At 39.6% G+C, this 7,018-nt stretch overlaps 1 long non-coding RNA gene across 1 annotated transcript; it reads right to left on the bottom strand.

The window, feature by feature from the left end:
* Nucleotides 1-2,664: 2,664 nt before the first annotated feature.
* Nucleotides 2,665-6,214, bottom strand: LOC113908766. Its single transcript, XR_003515586.1, has 3 exons — nt 6,120-6,214; nt 2,919-2,945; nt 2,665-2,814 (listed from the first exon to the last, which is right to left on the bottom strand). It is a non-coding gene; the product is annotated as an uncharacterized LOC113908766 (long non-coding RNA).
* Nucleotides 6,215-7,018: the final 804 nt, after the last annotated feature.

Raw genomic sequence — 7,018 nt, forward strand, 5'->3', positions numbered from 1 at the left:
CATGTTAATTTCTAATTTCTAATTACCATTTGTTCTTTTGGTGAGAATATTTAAGATCTACTCTCTTAGCAACTTTCAAGTATACAACACAGTATTAGCTATAGTCACCATGCTATACATTATATTCCCAGAACTTGTGGATCTTATAACTGGAAGTTTGTATCATTTGACCAATACCTCTCCATTTCCTCCAAGGCCCTATGTCAGTTCCGAGCACTTTTCTTTAATCATTTTGTATGGTTATTTCCCCAGTCTCAATAGTTCCTCATGCATGCACTGATCAACACTCAGGGAAAGGTTTGATGGAAGTCTTAAGATCACTGACTCTCTCCTTTTGTTGGCTCCAGCTCCCTTGGCCTTCCCAGACTCCCAGCTGCATCTCTTTGACTCAGGAAGAGCTCCACTATATTCCTCTTCCCTGAGCCACAGCCTAGACAGCAATCAGGAAACTTTAGGGCTTATCTTATTTGTCTTTTGTTGATCAACATCTCAAAAATAGTCATTTCATAAACTTTGTCTGGTTTTTAGTTATTTCAGGTAAAAGAGTAAATTTGGTCCTTGTTTCTTCATCTTGACTAGAAACCCTATGTAACTTATTCATGTCAACATTTTTCATTATTGAGTTACTTAAATAGATCTGTCTGTAATTTATTATATGGTATTTAATGTACCATTAAAAGCAACCTATGTGTATATGTTTGTAGGTTTTAAAACAGTAGAGAGATCTTAGAGAACCTCTAGTCCAAAGGCTTCAAAATTTATTAGTATTGTTTTTTATTTGTAACTGTAAGCCACATGATCAAAAGTCCACGTAAATGTGGGCTACATAAAGTTCACTTTGTTGATAAGAACAATAAACAGAAAATTCATAACTAGCATATGAGAGTAGGACATAATAGGTGAATTAGTGCATATCAAGCTTTACTCATACAATTTTACCTTTTTGTCAGTTATCTTTCTTTTTTTTTTTAAAGATTTTATTTATTTATTTGACAGAGAGAGACACAGCGAGAGCAGGAACACAAGCAGGGGGAGTGGGAGAGGGAGAAGCAGGCCTCCCGCAAAGCGGGGAGCCCGATGAGGGGCTCGATCCCAGGACCCTGGGATCATGACCTGAGCTGAAGTCAGACGCTTAACCGACTGAGCCACCCAGGCGCCCCTGTCAGTTATCTTCCATAGTATCCCAGTTTCTGAATACAGGTAGAACAGAAATCTGGAGTTCTATAGAAAGGTAAGGGATTGAGTTATAAAACATGGGAACATTGAATACATTTCTTAAGGAAAGTCCAAATGCATTGAGAATATAGGAAAGAATGAGCAAACCAGAGAGTTTAAAGGAAAATCCTATAAAATCTAGTAGAGTGTATAAGAAGCCAGCATGTGTGCAACACAGAATATGAGTGCAAAAGAAGTCAAAAAAGAGAAAGGGATTGATGTAGGGCTCAGGAAACAGACAGGGTGTGGGCTGGTTATTACACCCTAGATCTAGTAGTCAGGTAAGATGAAAAAGACTTTCTGGATTCCCTTTTCACTTATCCTGTCCTGATTCATACTGGAAAAATCATTTGGAATTTTAGATTTAAAAAAAAATTCTGGGCAGCCTTGGTGAAACCCAGAAGGCAAAGCCAAAAAGTCATTAAAGTTTGGTGAATTCTAAATACAAACCTAACAGCTTAAAAATTAATCCCCAAACTAGTGGCTAACTAGACTATTTGGGAGGACATGGAGAAATATGAGCACATCCAGGGACTGAAGAAGTTAAAACTATTGCTGAATTTTGATTGAACTCTGAGTTAAAAAAGAAAAAGATCCCCTAAAGGGCCATTCAAAGTATTTAAATTTGAGCTCACCAAAGCATGTACTAATGTTTTAACAGCTGGAGTGGTTAAGCATTCTTCTGTTTTAGCAGTTTTAATAGCTGATGACAAGAGGGCAAGGTTTGACACCCAGAGATCTCAGCAGCCTCATGGGCAATACCTGAAGTGAGGGAGAGTCTGTTTTGATGGGATGGAATAGTGTCTTCTGAAGAACAAAAAAATAATGTTTAATAGCCTGTTCTATATATTTAAAGTGGAGTGGATTTGCCCTTTACTTAAACTTGACCAGCAGACTCCACAAAAGCCCTAAGCAATAGTATTGCGATTGCTAGGTTGCAAAAAGGGGAGCAGATCACCATCAATGAACACATATCGAGTGACTAGTAGCAGGAGAGCACATCTGTTCTGTGTTCAGACAGACACCACATAAAGCAAAATAGGGATTTGGACATAAAGTGAAATAGGGATTTAGTAATTATCTGGTCCATTCAGTCAAAGCAGGAGGCAAATTGGAAAATTGAGAAACTGGATTAGGCTCTGTTTCCCTCTCCCTTTCTTATGTAAGCTCCATGTCCTATTATGCCTAGTCATCTACAGACTTTCATGTTTCAATGTCTTTTACCTTTTATTGGGGCCTAAAAATCAAAAATGACATAAACATCCTCCCCAGAGCACGTTATATAGTAGAGCAGATGTTACACATTCTCCATGTAAATATGAGACAGAATGCTCAGTTTTAGAGCTGTAGTATTCAAACTATATCATTTAATAACCCAGAGCACTTGTGAACCCCCAGGTTGCTGAGCCTCACCTCCAGAGTTCCTGAATCAGTAGGTTGCGGGAAAAATTTGAATCTCCAATAAGAGCGCAGGTATTGTCGCTGCTGTTGGTCTGGTGACTACACTTTGAGAACCACTGTTTTAGAGGATTGCAAATAGTAATTTTGGCTGAGGATCTCAGAGATAGCTTCACTGAGGCAGTTAACCATGAGTTGGGTCTTGAAGGGTTGAAGAGTGCAGCATGGGATATGAGAGAATGAGGTATTAGAAACAAAAGTAATGTACTAATTAATACAGTAAAATTACAAGGACATTTCCTTACCCCTACACTTTTGTGGTCCTTGAAGATCTAGGGATAAAAGACAGACAATTAAGATACTTCCATTTTCATAATGCTTAAAAAATTCAAAACAAGCACAGTTTCAAAGGAGCTCCTCCAGATCCTAATTTTGCAATACCTTCTCTAATATTCATTCCTATTTCTTTTGCTGCTTCATCACAATGACAATCCGTATGCAGAAATGAACAAAGGCATCATTAACCAAAATACTAGAGCAGCTTTGGGGCTTTTCTTGTCCAAGGCCTGATTTTTTTCTTAGACATCCATAGTCACTATTTCTATTGCAATTGTCCTCTGACTACATATTAATTGAAGCCTTTGTCACTTTTTTTTTTTTGCTATTGTCCAGGATACTTACACTTAAGAAGAAAAAGAGAGATAAAAATACTTTTTAAATGAAGTATGAAAAAATTTAATTAGAGGGCTAAAAAACAATGTCGATAAGGACAATGTAGAATGTAACACAGTGGTTCTTAAGTGCTGAAACAGCAATGAAAGAACCAGAAAAAAAAAGATATTATTCAAATGCCATTCAGGGCATTGCATCCTGAAGAAAAATCAAACTTGACCCTTGGATCAATTTTGGAAAAAAGAGAAAAAATAAATTTTTAAATATTCTATTTTTAAATTTGTGAATGCATAGTTTACCCCAATTCTTTTTTTTTTTATAGTTTACCCCAATTCTGACAACCAAGGGCCCTCAATGCAAAACCCTGAAGAAGAAAATATTTGAAGAACAATGAGTGGTCATGTCTCCCTGGAGCCTAGATATGACTCTGGGAACAATAGAAAATAAAACTGAAAATGTAAGTTGAGGTCAGCTTATTTATAAGACTTAAAATGCCTAAAGAGAAGAATCAAACTATATTCCTCCCAAGAGAAAATTATCTTCTCCCCGAACTGTAGCCACTTGAAAGAGAAAGAACCAGGACAATACCATAGTAGATATCTGATATATTTGTCTACTCAGCACTCCTCTTTCTTTTTGGAAACTGTCCCTTTCTTATTCCATGTTGTCCAGCAAAATTGTCAGCCACAGTGCCTCACCTACCCATGGAAGCTGTACAAATGGACACAGGACCTGACCTATGACCTGACCCCCATTCCTTAAACCATGGTAGGCATTTACCAAGACAGAGACTATCAATTTTTCTTCCAAGAAAATGTTATATAAAATTTTGACTCTTTTTGACTTCTTTTTGACTCTGATGCTGTAGGCAATGAGCTTAGGGCCACAATCAACCCATCACTATGAAGGACACAAGAAGAAGCAGAATCTAGAAATGGGGGCAGTGGTGGGAGGCTGACACCTTTGAGATCCTGAATCTAACAGAGGTAACCCCAAAGATACCCCTGAACTTCCTGTTTCTACAAGACAAAACTTTCTCCTTTGTCTTCCTTAAATCAGTTTGAGTTGGTTTATGTTTTGATAATTACAGGAATCATTAGGCAATAATAAATGAATGTCTGTTTTGCAAATGGCCAAAAAAGAAAAAAAGCTACACTCCTTGTGAATCCTTGGGAGTTTTGTTTTTCAGTGAAGTCACTTCTCAGCCTGAGTTGTGGGAAGGGCTTTTAGGGTATCCTTAGAAGGTATTATTCCTTCTATTTCTGTAGGAAGATGCTACTGAAGTCATAAGAGAATAAGAATAAAAGAGAGAGAAGGAAGGACTGAGGGAGAAAGGGAATAAAGGAGGGAAGAAAAAAAGAAAGAAGAAACATTGAACTGAAATAAAAATCCAAAGGATAATTTCAGGCAGCGTTTGCAGAAATAGCTTTTGTCTAAGGAGCCTGAATTTCTTCAGAGATTAACAATTACATGCAAAGAATATTAGATTAAGTCATACCAAATCTCTTTGCATGTTTACCAACTCCTATTTCCATTTGAAAATCTGCTACATCCATTAAAATCAAACCAGACCCTCCAGACCCACAAATTGACACTTTGTTCACAAATTACACTTCTTACAACAAAGGGTCCTACTGCCAACTTTGGAAAAGTATTGCCTACGCCCTCCAAAAACCACCCACAACTCTGCTCCCTCCCACCATCCTGTGACTGACCTGATATCAATTACAGTTCAAATTAATTTCCCTTTCAGCTTGTCTCCCAATTCCCTTGCAAGCCCGGTAAACACCAAGATCTCTCAGTCACAAAATAGTTCAGCAAGAGAGTGTGGCTCCATCGAGCCCTGATAACCTTTCTTGCTGCAAGAATAATAGAATGGTGGCCTTCTTGGACGGCTTCCCTCAATTACTATTAAATGTATCCTTCTAAGCTGTCAAGCCACTCATTCCTCCTTCCTCCTATAGAGATGCCAGTGGATTGGAAGCAGCGGGGAAGACGTGAAAAGCCCAGGGTGGAGGAGGAGTGTGAAAGGGACTGCTGGCGCAGGCTAAACCAGCGGGGAGGGCATCAAACCCTACATGAGCTGCGTGTAAGGACCACAATCACAGAAAGTTCACTTAATCTCACCAAGGCTATTAGGAGCTACATTTCCAGGTTGCATCTAGCTGCTCAGAAAGATAACTGCTTTGCGGACTTCAATATACCTCGAGAGAATTAGGTTTCTCTAAGCCAAAGATTGAATTCATTCCTGCTTCCCCCCTTCTTCGCTATAACCAGGGCCTCATGCAAGCAATTTTATTTTCCTTGTGCACCAGGCAGATGACATCCTGCTAAGTATGCCGGAAGCGGGGAAAGACTGAAATACAAGATCTGTGGTGTTGCTCATTAGCTTGTCTGCTTTGCTTACCTGTTCTACTGAAGGAGCTGCTGCAGAAAGCCTTAATCAGAAAAACTATAAAATTAAGTGCTCTCTGCAGCTGCCAGGACCCGACCCACATCAGCAAAAAGTGTTTTTTACTTTGAACCCTCCCCTATTTGCCTTGTTGCATTTGAGCTAATTATCATTGTTCCCTGGATTATAGAGGGACCACAGATAAGGGGAAAGATTTGTTGCTGAGCCCTTAAACAATCAAATGTCATCTCAAGGTTGGAGATATAATGTGGAAATTAAGTATTACAACTTCACCATCTGCAGATAGCTTGTTTACCATAAAACCAGCTAATTTCCCAAACAGAGTCTGCCCCTCCCTGCTCCGTGTTCCCATAATACTCTGTTGCCAGCTCCACTACATCATTTGTGACATTGTATTAGAATTACCTGTTTTCATACCTACCTCCTCTTCACTACATTAGGAATTCTTTAAAAGCAGAGGCTATATTTTGTTTATCTTTATCTCCAACTCCTGCATAAAGTCTGCATGTGGCTGATGCTCCACGTATCTGGGTTAAATGAATGAAGAAATTTAAATCAATTTCTCATCTATTCCTAGCTGAAGGACCATAAATTTGTTCACAAAGACGTTTATCCACCCTAGAAACTAAATCAAAAACACACACGGAGACCACACACATATAATCAATGAATGCATATGGGGCAAGGACTCTTTTTAATATATTAATCATTTACCAAATAAAAGTAGTAAAATAGTGGATGAAATTCAGATCACTATTGGCAGCTCAGAGGTTTGAAAAGTGTCTTCTGGAAAACCCCAGAACACGCTTTAGGCCAGGTGTGCCTATGGCCTTCTAGGCCTGCAGGGGGTCATCTGTGTTGGGAACTTACCTAGTGCAGAGCCTCTAAAGGTCTGAGGATCAGCTGGTACAGTGGAGCAGCATGTGGTGGGGGAGCTAGTCCCCAAAGTCAAGAGCACCACTGACCAGAATGAAGGGCCCAGGCCAGAGAGAAGACCATGGGCGAAACCATCCAAGCAGATGTGAGGTGTACTCTCCTTCCTTGGGCCCTTTTGAACCTGTCTGCATAGAGCCCAGCTCACCACTTTCCCAATTCAGAATCCCTTTTCTTAAACCTCCCAAACAAAAGGAAATAATTACCTAAACACCCTGACTGCCTTGCTTTATAACTTAGGAAATGAGACCCGGAGGGACGTGACTCTTGTCTCCTTGTACCAAATCAGAACAAGGGTGCAGCTCCACAGTCAAGGCCAGTGTTCAGGGGGGTTCCCCTCCCTGCACTGGCCCCACCACCTTTTATGTCTTCAGAGCCAGTGCTGCT

The sequence above is a fragment of the Zalophus californianus genome, chromosome 6 (genome assembly GCF_009762305.2).
Source record: "Zalophus californianus isolate mZalCal1 chromosome 6, mZalCal1.pri.v2, whole genome shotgun sequence".
NCBI lineage: Eukaryota > Metazoa > Chordata > Mammalia > Carnivora > Otariidae > Zalophus > Zalophus californianus.